The sequence below is a fragment of the Cupressus sempervirens genome, chromosome 1, assembly GCF_028749045.1.
Source record: "Cupressus sempervirens isolate cs-2001-9-10 chromosome 1, ASM2874904v1, whole genome shotgun sequence".
In the NCBI taxonomy this organism is placed as follows: Eukaryota; Viridiplantae; Streptophyta; class Pinopsida; order Cupressales; family Cupressaceae; genus Cupressus; species Cupressus sempervirens.
This window is the reverse complement of record NC_143118.1, coordinates 886,471,715-886,486,619: the sequence shown is the minus strand read 5'-3', so window position 1 is coordinate 886,486,619 and position 14,905 is coordinate 886,471,715.

Sequence of the window (14,905 nt, the reverse complement as noted above, 5' to 3'; positions counted from 1 at the left end):
TCAAACATGTCATGCATTTTCCACGCCAATAAAGAGAAACATTTTGTTCATTGGTAAGTGTCTAAATATTATCCATTATGGTGTTTAACATGGATAACATGGGAGAAAATGTAGGTATAGTGCTATATGTGGTTTGCAAACCCTTCAGTTCTGTAAGATTTTCTTGTATCAAATCTTTAATTTGAGGAGGGTTTTGAGGGGGTAGGGGATCATTTGGTGCATACTTTTGAAGGGGTACTAGATCATTTGGCAGAGGGTTTCGAGGAATATTTTTTCATGGCTCAATGTTATCAATATCATTTGGGTCAGCCATACCTATTAAATTGCAAAACCACATTTTAAGTTTTTAATTAGAATAAAACAAATCAACAATTTCTATTAAAAAAAAACTAATTTTAAATATAATTCATTGAAAACCATTAAATAAAACCTAATTTTAAATATAATTCATTGAAAACCATCAAATTAACAAAAAAAAATTACTTACTTCAATCGTATACCCATTTTTGTATCAGGTACCCAAATTGGGGAAGACAAATAATGTCAAACGATTCAAAATGATTGATTTCTCTTAGGGTTTTTTTAAATTTCTATTCATGGGTTTCAAGTATCTAATATCATATTGGATACCCGTTATCATATCGGATACCCGATAAGAGTTGGTCTAACCTTTTTGCCTTGGTATTAGGATGGGTGGAAAAAATCAGAGCGGATTTTGAAATGCATTTAGAAATTTTAAAACTCCACTTTTTTCACATCGCCACTTTTTGGCACAACATGATCCTACATATACCCACACCATGATCCTACCTATACCCTACTAGGAGATATAATCCTATTACCAAAAGTCACTTTTTAGGAACTCTACCAAAAAAAATTCTTCAATAAATCTTGAATAATTATCACCAGTCTTTGACTTTTTGCATGTGCAATTAACCACAACATTAGGACACTACTAGTTATGCTTAACCTCATCTTCAATCCTCAAACTTCACGATCTCAATCTATGTTTGTTGATTTATTAGTCTACATACAACAACCAGTATGTTGACATCAATAACAAACAATGCCATGAATACAACACATAATCATACTAACAATTGCCCAAATATTCTAGCAATGCTAGGATACTCCCCCATAGGAATATCATCAAGATTCATTCTTACACTAGGTCAAAACCTCTAGGTATTGGGCTTGTTCCTATTCTATTTGACCTTCCCTCTTTTATGTTTAGAGGAGGCCAAAATGTGTTATGGACTATTTGGAAAGAGTTAACAAGAGTTAATAACTTCTATATTTAATGTTTAATAATCCTTTGACCAGCAAGCTAAAAAAAATTAATGAGTTGACCACATTATAGATGTTATTTTTTAAAGACTCTAGACATGATACATTAATAGTTAGTAGGTTCTCATCGGACTATGCTAATAGAAGATGTCTAGAGCTACAATTGTATTGTTTTGGATTAGCCAACATTCACCCTATTCATATAGGAGAATGATTGCAAGAGGCTATCCAAGATTTGATATAGTAAGGGTTACACATGTTGTTTTCTTAATATATCTACAACAATAGCCAAAGCTAACTATTGTAGTGGGAGGATTCACTTGTAACCACATATAACATGGGTCTGATTGATGCCAAGTGCTTTCTAGGATTTTGAAGAAGATAGTTGACAATGTCACTTAGTTCATCAGGTGGTATGCATCCAAAACCACTTCTTCCTTTCTAGCAAGGCTTATTGCCTATAATTTCTAGAAAAATGTAGTTGGAATAAATTGGGCTAGATTGGCTCACTAGTTGTGGATATCCTTTGTTGATCTTAGATTGGTTTTGACTAATGAGTGTCTATACACTTAAGTCATCTACTTAGTTCATATCAAACAAGTAAAATATGTTGAGCATAACATATAAGATAGTGCATGTCGAGTAAACAATGTGTGCCAAGTCACTCAGATGCTAAGTAGATAGTATGTGCCAAGTGATTCAAGTGTCGAGCAAGCAGTGTATGTTGAGTCATTCAAATGTTGAGTGATAGCATCAAAGTCATAGTTAGTGTCGAGCACCAAGGACTTTAGATGTCGGGTAATATGGTTTTGACATAGTTTTTTGTATCAAGGCACAAACTACTATGTAAACCATTTTTTAGCCGACTTAAGTATTGCTTTATGATCTTTTTTGATAAGGATGAATCTTAATTATGAATCCCTATGCATGACATGCATCCAATCAAAGAAAGGGAAGGTTTAAGTAGCAATATGGGTGAATCACTACCATTGATTCATACCTAACCCTACATCACCTAGGTCTTCTTAAGGAAGATAAATCTTAAAATTTAAAGTAAAGGAGTTAGAAGGAGAATTGAAGAGAGTTTGCATGTGCAAACAGAGCATTCATGGTGATTAAGGTGTTATGAATTGAGCTACATTGCAGAATTAGTTAGAAGCAAAATAGAGGAAAGGAAATAGATGATAGTAGAGGTACATCTGATTAGAAAGGATCAAGTACACATTAGTGTAGAGGTGATCTGACATCAAGCAACAAAGTTCTGATCGAAGGATCATTGCTAAAACATTTTAACAAGTCAATCAGTTAAATCTCTTAATAGAGTAGTTCTAACAAACTCTTGTAAATCCTTTGACATGTTGCTTACTCCATTATAAGTTAAAGTTCTCTTACCAGGCACACTTTTAGCAAGGTGTTTTAAATCATTTAACAAGGTAAGATCTAACAATATTGTAAGCCTTTTTAACACAACAAACCTTTTACAGCATAGATCATGTTTCATGGTCAAACATTGTAACCTTCATTGGATACACTCTATTACTGCAACAGTGAAGATTTGTAGGTGTCATACCCACTTCATTTTTACCTTCTCCTTGGAGGGTTTCTGGGTAACCAAATATCTTGTTTCATTCTTGTGTTGAATATTTACTTTCATGCTATGAATGTATATGCTTAATTTGGTATTTCAGTTTATATGCATAGACTAGGAGATGGATGTGTGGTGAATAGTTTTAGAGGTTGAAATTTTTTAGTGTTGATTCACACAACCACCCCCCCCCCCCCCCCAACAATAGAATTTACCTTCCTATTGTATTTCCAACAATTGGTATCAGAGCCACAGTCCTCTAAAAGAAAAGCTTTACAGCTTTGAGGAAAGATCTTGAAGGTTGAAGTCTACAAAATGGGAAAGACTATTGAGAACCAAATAATTGAAATACAACTCTCCCTACTTAAGCTAAATGAAGCAAGGTATGAGTTAAAGAGATCACTGAAGAGAAGGAAGGAAATTGCTATTCAAGAGAATGACAGACAATACCAAGAGATTGACACTACTAAATTATTTGCAAATGAAAACTTCAATGAATTTGATGCAATAGTTGTAGATCTAATGGAAAATAATGGGACCCTAACTAAAGAGGTTAGAAATATAAAGAGAGAATAAGAGATCCAATCATATTGCTATGTGAAATGATCGAGAAGAAAAAGAAAGTTGAAGAGGAAAAATTCATGATTGAAGATGACAAAAGGATTTTGACCAATAGACTAGAAGAGAAAACATCAGAGGTGACTAGGATTGCTAACATGCAATTGGAAACCTTGAGTCAAATGATGACTGCAAATCATGAACTAAATGCAAAGGATATTGAGATCACAACACTGAAGTTCTAGAATGAACAATTGATAAATGACCTAAAAAGAGAAAAGGAGTTTGTTGATAGTCTCAAAAAACCTAGTGAAGCCATCAAATACTTTGAACAATTGATGAAATCTTCTAGATGCAACATTGATACTTTTGGATTGGGATACACTAGTATTGAAGAAGGAGAAACATCCAAAAGTGGCGAAGAGAGAAGTAACAAAGGTAAGAACTCCAAACCTACTTGTCATAATTGTGGTAAGATAGGTCATACTACTAATGTTTGCAAGAGCAAGACTGCAAATTAGAATCCTAAGAAGAAATTCATGCATCATTGCCATAAATGTAACAAACAAGGACATCAAGCACATCAATGCAAAACAAAGACCACAAGCTCACAAAGATTTGAAGGATACTACTATAACTATCAAAAGTATGGACATAGAGCATATGAGTGCACATCCAAGCCTAAATTATCATCAAACAAGTAGACAAAGGTAAGGCATAATGGAAACTCTTATAATTGGGACTATAATACAAGTTATAGTTGTCATTATTGTCAAGAATATGGACATGTTTCTGAAAATTGCATAAGTACACAGTTCAAAAGTGACTATTGTAGATGGTTGAGTCAAACCACATGTTTTAGTTGTTTGAAGATTGGTCACATAAGCAAAAATTGTCCAATAGGGTCAAAGGCACTAAACAATGAGTTCAACAAAGGAAAAGAAAAGGAAAATGTTGAGAATATTAGAGATGAAATGAACAAGACATGGAAGAGAAAGGAAGATTGCAACACATCAAGTGTAAAAGGGATCACTTCACCCAATGGGTCAAGTGATCACACCTCGTCCAATTAAGCAATCAAGAGGTAAGTTGGACTGATATCTAAAAGAATATACTTTACATCAATTCCAAGGATTTAGTGTTGAAAAAATTGCATATGCATGAATAAAGTTGCAAATTGTTGTTAAGAATAAAAAGGAAATCTTTTAGCTTTGTTAGTTTTCATGTGGTTGTCGAGCATAAAATGTTTCACTATAGTTGTCAAGAGAAATATTCGTTGATGATGAGTTATCACAATTGTTAGCATTGACTGAGCTCATAGTGGTTGTTGAGTGGAAAGGAAACTTCATGGAAGCTGAGCAAGTTGAAATCTTTATTGAAGTTGAGCTTACAATTGTGTAAGCACTAAGAATTAATTGTAAGGTTTTGAGGTCTATATGGTCTATTTCTACTCATTTGACATTATTTGAATTTGAAAGAGAGCACAAAGACCTAAAGACAAACCAAATAAATTGTTCTAAGCTTTTACAAATGGATTCAACAGTCACTTGACACCATCACTGCATAATTGTAAAGGTATTTATTGAGTGCCAAGTTACGTAGTTTGAATTTTTGCAAAACCTAGTTTTATGAAATGGCATCTAGTTCTTCAACAACCAAGGTTGTAGAGGGAAAGGAATTTTTGAATGTGCAATTGATAAGCAATGAGATTAAGCAACCTAATTTTAGAGCTATTCTAGACATAGCTTATAAATAATATCCATCTGGTGCATTGTCAATGATACCATTGCAAGCCTTAATGATCCAAGATGTTAAATATTGTTATACATGTAAGGTTGGAAGCATAGGAGACATGGAAATTAGGGAGACATATGGGAAATTGTGTGAAAATGGAGTGTTGAAGGAGGAATTCAAAATTATTGAGAAGAAAGGGTTAATTTGTGCCCTAGATTTCCCTAACATCTTCAAGACATAATGGATAAAGATAGTTTTGAGCAAAATACACAATAATTCTATATGGTTAGAGAATGGACTGGTGAAAATCACCAAGAAAATTGTGCATAGAGTTTTAGGGTATCCAACCCTAGATTGGCCAAAGACATTGAGAAGTGAAGCAAAAGAGGTAATTAAAAGGAATATAGGGGTTGTGTGGAATAAACAAGGGATGACAATAGATACAATCAGAGATCCCTTAATTGCTTTTGTAGTGAGGATAATAGCACATAAGTTCTATCAATCTAGTAGGCTTAACAGTTTTCCATGTATTGTAGTGGATGTGGGATACAAAATAGTGAAGACAGACCATACTTGTGATCTTGCTGAGTTGCAATTACAACAATTGATTGAGAATTTGGAAGCTATAAGGAATACCAAAAGTGCACAATGCAAATTTGGATCTTTTTTTGTATGTATATTCTTTTATGTACATAATACATTTCCTACTTTTGGTAAAGTTTCATGGAAGGTAAACATATCTATTGTAGTGCAAATAGGTGAATTCATTGAGAAATTAGGTGATAATTTTGAATCAGTCATGACAAGCTACTTTGAAGACTTCAAGAAGACAATGAAGAAAAGATTCAGGATACCAATTTTACTAATAGAGAAACATTTTGATGATGTTTTCTTCCTAGTTGACACTAACTTTACATATGTCCATGCAATAGTTCCTAGAGTTAGATGGGTAAGACCATTGGGATATGAAACCAACATTGATGAAGCCTCTGCAGTGATAACAACATTACTTGTAGAAGAAGTGGACAAGGAGGCTACAACTTTTAGGAACTATGATATGGCCAAGTCAAAAATCACAATGGACTTGAAGACTGCTTCAGTCATTAGAAAGAAGAATAAGATGGTAAAGAAACTAAAAGAGAAATTTGGTGAAGGGCAGAAGAAGAAGAAGATAATGATGATGAAGTAGATAATGCACCTATCTAAGCACCACTTTTCATCACCCAAGGTTAAAGAGAGGACCAAAAAGAAGAGTAAGTAGAAATTGTAGAAGGTGTCGAGGGAGAAGAAGCTAGTGAACCACCTACAACTACTAAATAGAAAAAAAGAAAAGTTAAAGCACCTGCAATAAACAAACCAAAGAAGGTTGCAAAACCTACTCAACCTACAATACATACAACTAGGGCTAGCACAAGGGCCACTGCACAAAAGGCTAAGGAAGTAACCAAGCCAAAGTAGAAAAGAGCTAGTCAAGCTAGCAAGAGTGAAGAATCCTATAAGAGACCAAGGAGAAAATATGTTGCTCTAGCTAAATTTGATGAAGAGAAGATTGAATCTAATGACAACAACTAGTTTCAAGTGGTAAGTCACAATTCTTCTTCAGATTTAGATAATCTATGTGAGAATATTAGAAATCATGTTGATTTGTCTAGATTCTCTCACATTGCATTTGACAATCTTAGGAAGATTGAAAAGAATCAAGTTGAAGAGGCAATATATGCCATGATGGCAATATTTAAAGAGTCTCTTCTTGAACTTGCCAACTCCATACCCAAGAGTTTGTATGAGAGATTTGAGTAGAAGCAACACTATTGTTTGAATACTAAAAAACAACTAAGAGAAACAACACTTGCCTAGGTAATCTTAGAACTAAGTAAGGGTGCAATAGAAAAAGCCATTAAGAAACATATTGGAAAATTTGCACCAAAATACAAGGCATTCAGTATATTGCAGAATAACATTGAGGATGTTGTACAAAAGACTACTTTGATGTGGAAATCATTATATGTTTGACAACATCCCAAGCAATATTACAAGCACCTATCAAGGTAGGTGAAGAAAAAGAAGGAGAAAAAGAAGATGAAACTAAACAAGATATAGTTGAGGGAGGCACAAACATAAATATAGATACATAGATACCAACTAAGGATGAGCAACCAATAGAACAGAGTGTACCAGATACACTAGTGCTGAGTGCTAGTCCTTTACATGAGGTGAACAAAGAAGGTGACATTGTAAAGATAAAGGATGTTTCTTATACTGTGACTCATAAAATCAATCCCCTCATAGAAGATGACTTGAAAAAGATATTGGTGGAATCCACCACCCAGGCTAAACTTTGTGAGAATCCTGTACTGATGAGTATTGATGAGATTGAGAAGGTAGATAAGGTATTTGCAGGGGAGGTAGTATAGAAACAAATTACTCCTTCACCCCCTCCTCAATTCATAATGATACAACCAACACTACCCCTTGTGGTATATCAAAGGAAGGAGACAACTACTCCTACCATCAGTACAATGGCACAAAGTACTCTAGTCTCAGCCACTATAGAGGAAAGTGTACATGACAAGGGTGAGATAGATGGAGTACTAAAAGATGAGATAGAAAAGAATGAAGAAACTCAAATTCAAACAGGTCAAGTAGATACTCCTACACCTACAACACATAATTAAGGTGTTATTGATAATATAGAAGAGAAGCACACACCTAAAGAGTCAAGTTTGACAACAAAGCCAAAGGAGTAAATAATAATACAAACATTGGTAACATTACCAAAAATTTCCACTCCTCCTAGTCAATCTCTTTAGAGGCCAAGCATAGAAGCCACACCATTACAATCCTTAAGGCCAAGTCCAAGTACATCCAAGGGAGTTGATGTTACATCATTTGTTGATGTAAACCTAGATGAAGTAATTGAGTTTCCCAAATTCGATTATGCAACTATTACTATTGAGTAGATGGGTATACTCCAAGAATCTCTAGCAAAGAAGAAGCATCAAGAATTTCTTAGACATGAGCATAGGTAGAAGCAAGCTTTGATTGATATCAAAGACATTTTTATTGATGCATTTAGTCTATTGACTCCAGAGGAAAATGATCCAATAATTGAACAATTAACTAACTTAGTGGAGAAGCTGAATAACACAGACCTAGATTCTAATGTCAAATTACTTGAATGGTCTGAGACAAAGTTCCAACATAAGGTTGATGAAAAGATATCAAGTGCTATTGCACTGACATAGGTTGAATTAGCAACCAAAATAGAAAGTGTGAAGAAGATACTAGAGAATATTTTCTCTTTGTATACAAAACTGAATAATACTACACTCTTCACAAGGGAAGTTAGGAGTCATATCCTAAACTTGGAGAGAATTGTGCACACATCTAGCATAACTCTACCAAAGTTTCCAGCCCAAAGTGGGAAGCACTTCAACACCTTCCTACATTCCCAAAGTCAATTAGCACAATTACATGCAGATGAAGGTAACATCAAGGCTAAATTGATGTGCATCTAGTCAATGTTGACTCCACACATGGAGATACTGCAAAAGGAACTAGCCTACACTAAACATCTCATGGAGAAAGACTCTCATCTTTCTACACATGAAATCTTAGTACACCTTGTTGTCGAGCTGCTCATCCAAATTAAGTCATTGGAGGTAACTTGTGATAATTGGGATGCAGCTCTAAAGATTATCTTTGAGATCCACAAACCATTTTGGGACAAACACATTATTACCATATGCCCCATTAACATAAGTGTCAAAAAGGGGGAGTAAGGATAAAAGGGGAGTAATAATGAGAAAGAGTACAGGGGAGACAGAGACAAAGCTACATAGTAGACAATCTACTCGGTAGGAAAAATATTTGTATCAAATATAGAGCATAGCACAGAACAATCATAGAACAATCAACTCAGAGGGAGTTATGGAATTTTTAGGTATGATTGATAAGTCGTGTGTTGCCAAATTTTAATATTTTGAATTTTTGTATAAAAGGTGAATAGATACTATTTATCTATGTTATGCTCATGAGGATAAGATCATTAATGCATGACCAAGTGTTTTTGACACTCATGTCAAAGGGGGAGATTGTTGATCTCATATTGGTTTTGACTAATGAGTGTCTATACACTTAAGTCATCTACTTAGTTCATACCAAACAAGTAACATATGCTAAGCATAACATATAAGATAGTGCATGTCGAGTAAAAAATGGGTGTCGAGTCACTCAGATGCCGAGAAGATAGTATGTGCCATGTGATTCAAGTGCTAAGAAAGCAGTGTATGTAAAGTCATTCAGATCTCGAGTGACAACATTAAAGTCATAGTTAGTGCCAAGCACTAGGGACTTCAGATGCTGAGTAATACAATTTTGACATAGTTGTTTGTATTGGCACAAACTACTATGTAAACTATTTTTGAGCCAACTTAAGTATTGTTTTACAATCTTTGTTGGTAATGATGAATCTTAATTGTGAATCCCTATGCATGACATGCATCTAATTAGAGAAAGGGAAAGTTTAAGCAGCAATATGGGTGAATCACTACCGTTGATTCATACCTAACCCTAAATTGCCTAGGTCTTCTTAAGGAAGATAACCCCTAAACTTTACAATAAAGGAGTTAGAAGGAGAATTGAAGAGAGTTTGCATGCGCAAATAGAGCATTCATGATGATTAAGGTGTTATGAAGTGAGTTACATTGCAGAATCAGTTATAAGGAGAATAGAGGAAAGGAAACAAAGGACATCAAAGGTACATCTAATCAGAAAAGATCAAGTACACATCAGTATAGAGGTGATCTAACATCAAGCAACAGAGTGCTAACTGAAGGATCATTGCTAAGATATTTTAACAGGTTAACCAGTTAAATCTCTTAATAGAGTAGTCCTAATAGGCTCTTGTAAATCCTTTGATAGGGTTCTTACATCATTATAAGTTAAAGTTCTCTTACTAGGCACACTTTTAGTAGGGTGTTTTAAATCCTTTAACAGGGTAAGATCTAACAATCTTGTAAGCCTTTAACAGGGTAGACCTTTCACAAGGTAGATCATGTTTCATGGTCAAACATTGTAACCTTCATTGGATACACTTTATTACTATAGTAGTGAAGATTTGTGGGTGTCATCCCCACTCCAGTTTTACCTTCTCCTTAGAGGGTTTATAGGTAGCCAAATATCTTGTGTCATACGTGTGTTAAATATTTACTTTCATGCTATGAATGTATATGCTTAATTTAGCATTTTAGTTTATATGCATAGATTGTGAGATGGATGTGTGGTGAATAGTTTTAGAGGTTGAAAGTTTTTAGTGTTGTTGTATGCACCAAATCTTAATTGTGAATCCCTATGCATGACATGCATCCAATTAGAGAAAGGGAAACTTTAAGCAGTAATATGGGTGAATCACTACCGTTGATTCATACCTAGCCCTAAATCGCTTAGGTCTTCTTAAGGAAGATAACCACTAAACTTTAAAATAAAGGAGTTAGAAGGAGAATTGAAGAGAGTTTGCATGTGCAAATAGAGAATTCATGGTGATTAAGGTGTTATGAATTGAGTTACATTGCAAAATCAGTTAGAAGGAGAATAGAGGAAAGGAAATAGAGGACAACAGAGGTACATCTAATCAAGGATCAAGTACACATCAATATAGAGGTGATCTGACAACAAGCAATAGAGTGCTAACCGAAGGATCATTACTGAGATATTTTAATAGGTGAATCAGTTAAATCTCTTAACAGAGTAGTCCTAATAGGCTCTTGTAAATCCTTTCACAGGGTGCTTACTTCATTATAAGTTAAAGTTCTCTTACTAGGCACACTTTTAGCAGGGTATTTTAAATCCTTTAACAGGGTAAGATCTAACAATCTTGTAATCCTTTAATAGGGCAGACCTTTCACAACATAGATCATGTTTCATGGTCAAACATTGTAACCTTCATTAGATACTCTTTATTACTATAGTAGTGAAGATTTGTGGGTGTCATCCCCACTCCAGTTTTATCTTCTCCTTGGAGGTTTTCTAGGTAACCAAATATCTTGTGTCATACATGTGTTGAATATTTGCTTTCATGCTATGAATGTATATGCTTAATTTGGTATTTCAGTTTATATGAATAGACTGTGAGATGGATGTGTGGTGAATAGTTTTAGAGGTTGAAAGTTTTAGTGTTGATGTATGCACCAAATCTTAATTGTGAATCCCTATGCATGACATGCATCCAATTAGAGAAAGGGAAAGTTTAAGTGGCAATATGGGTGAATCACTACCGTTGATTCATACCTAACCCTAAATCACCTAGGTCTTCTTAAGGAAGATAACCCCTAAAATTTAAAATAAAGGAGTTGGAAGGAGAATTGAAGAGAGTTTGCATGCACAAATAGAGCATTCATGGTGATTAAGGTGTTATGAATTGAGTTACATTGCAGAATTAGTTAGAAGGAGAATAGAGGACAATAGAGGTACATCTGATCAGAAAGGATCAAGTACACATCAATATAGAGGTGATTTGACATCAAACAATAGAGTGCTAATTGAAGGATCATTGTTGAGATATTTTAATAGGTGAATCAGTTAAATCTCTTAATAGAGTAGTCCTAACAGGCTCTTGTAAATCCTTTCACAGGGTGCTTACTTCATTGTGAGTTAAAGTTCTCTTACTACGCACACTTTTAGTAGGGTGTTTTAAATCATTTAACAAGGTAAGATCAAACAACCTTGTAAGCCTTTAACAGGGCAGACCTTTCACAACATAGATCATGTTTCATAGTCAAACATTGTAACCTTCATTGGATACACTTTATTACTGCAAAAGTGAAGATTTATGGGTGTCATACCCACTCTAGTTTTACCTTCTCTTTGAAGGGTTTCTAGGTAACCAAATATCTTGTGTCATACATGTGTTGAATATTTACTTTCATGCTATGAATATATATGCTTAATTTGGTATTTTAGTTTATATGCATAGATTGTGAGATGGATGTGTGGTGAACAGTTTTAGAGGTTGAAAGTTTTTTGTGTTAATTCGCCTACACCCCCCCCCCCCCCCTCTCAGAGTTTATGTAATGCCCCGCTCGGAGATCCTTGGAAACAAGGATTCAAATCAAGCCAAGATTTTTTTTTTTTTACAAGTATGAATGCACAAGACAACATCATATAGGGATCACAAAGATCGCAATGGAAGACTTCAACACAATCCCAGCAACCAACGAATCTCCGAACGCCACTACCAAATTGACACACACAAACAAAGCCAACAATGACAACAACAAGATGAGGGCATATGAAATGACCACTCATCAACAAAACACCAAGCTGGGGTAATATGCAGAATCCCAAAATTTGGCTAAGCCTAAAATCCTGAAGCCCTGAAAATTGGCTAAGTCTGGATTTCTGAAGCCCTAAAATTTCCTAGAATCCATAACTTATCTCCGAGAGGTCTGAAACCTATCTCAAACAATTTTTCGCATATATTAAAATATATCTTAAGTATAAGTTGACGTATATTTAATTCCTTATACTTAAGATATATAAGTTGACGTATACGTATATTTAATTCCTTATACTTAAGATATATAAGTTGACGTATATTTAATTCCTTATACTTAAATGATATATTTTAAACCCCAACAGACTAAACCAGAAACACGAAAACTCGATTTCAAGAGAAACTGACAGAATTCGAAATGCAATAGCATGGGGTCGAAGAACACCCAAAAGGGTATCCAAAACCACTCTCACAAAAATTGGATCACGAAGAAAAGTGCCCGCTGATGGCACGTGCAGGTTTTTCACAAAAATCGTGCGACACTTTTTACTAAGGGAGGGCAACACTTCTCCCTTACTGAGTGTGACACTTCTCAAGAAGGCATGCGATACTGGAAAAGTATCGCGCAACATTTCTCATAAAGCCGTGCGACACTCTTCCAGTGTCGTACGACACTTCTCTAGTAATGCGTGCGACACTTTATAGTATCGTACGACATTCTTTCTATGGGCGTGCGATACTTTATCAGTGTCGCACAATGCTGAACAAATGTTGCCCATAGAAAGTAAAAACACTTCCAGAACTCAAAAACAGGGAAAAACCAACAAAAGAACCTCCACACTGGGGAGTACTGGATCCACAAAGGCTCGAGGAATGAACACTCAAGTGCAAGAACAACACAGAATGAAGAACACCAAACCATCTAAACTACAACAGCAAAGAACACATTGAAAATAAGCATTGCAGAGAACAAAAGCAACATCGCAATGCACAGACACGCTTACTGGTCTAATCACATAATGCAAAGAAAACACCCAACTGAAAGCAACACGGGAAGGATGGATTCTACACGAATCCCAAAGCCAATAAAACCATACATCATAAAATCACTCAATCGGCCTCAATCCGAGAGTATGGATTTTACACGAATCCCAATGATGTAACAAGACTACACATCATGAAATCACTCAACCGGCCTCAATCCGAGAGTATGGATTCTACACGAATCCTAGCATTCACGAAACAAAAGCAAAGGTCCAACAAAAACCATAACAGGTATAAAATCACTCAACCGAACACAATGTCGGGAGTACGGATGCAACACACATCCCAATGCAACATAAAAGTGCAATAGTGGTCTGATTGATATCCAAATGGATCATCCAGGTCCACGAACCACAATGTGCCAAAAGAACTTGAGAAAACACGATGGCACGCAAAACGAGGTGAAAACTCAAAAAATTAGAAAACTTCAAAATTAAAACCCATTTGGCCTTTGGGTTCAAAAACTCCAAAAATTCAAAAATAAATGAAATCGGACACCGTATGCAAAAACGGCCAGCATAACGATGTAAAATCCCAAACCCTCATCCCAAAAAATAGGGAAATGTTTATACCCGCCCAACCGGGTAGAACTAGCATATAGAAATGGAGGGGAACACTAGTTCTCAACCTCCAAACAAATGGCTACCAAAAACAGAAGCAGAAACGGAGCAGAAACAATAAAACAAGAAAGCCCTACCTCACAGCCAAAAGGGCAAAACGAGAATATGAACCATAAAATAAATATCTCGCAAAAGTAGCTGAAAATCGCGGCAATCCAAGGTTTCCCCGAGCTTGATCCAACGAGCTCAACCTCGCGACGATCCCACGCCCGTAGCTCCCACAACGAACAAAACAGTAAATCCTCATGAAGAGGATTTTGGGTTTTACTCTCCAACTTTCCAATTTGAAAGTGAGAAGTGAGGAATTAAATTTCTCTTTGGATACTTATTCACTTTTTGAGTGAATAATCGATTAGGGCATTTAACCAGCCAATCTAGTTAAACCCCAAATCGACCCAAACGAAAACAAGCTATTCCTATAAATAGGAATTCATCTATGGCAAAGCTGCCAGAAATTAAAATAAATCAATTTAAAAGCCCAAAAATCCAAAAATACATAAATCTCCTAACAACTTTCACGACAAAGCGAAACTCTAAATGCACAGACATGCTTACTGGTCTAATCACATAATGCAAATAAGTTCGGATTTAATAATCACCGAAAGGTTTAAATTAAACATTTAATTAAGGATACGTTGACCATACAAAGGCGACATTGGTAAAATATGAATGGCTGAATCACTAACTCCATGTGCCACTGCCAGGGATATAAATCCTGCACACTAAACAACACGATCAAGTGCAATTGCATATAATAACATAGCCGAAGCAATAAATGTATTAAATCACCTAATTTAACCATTT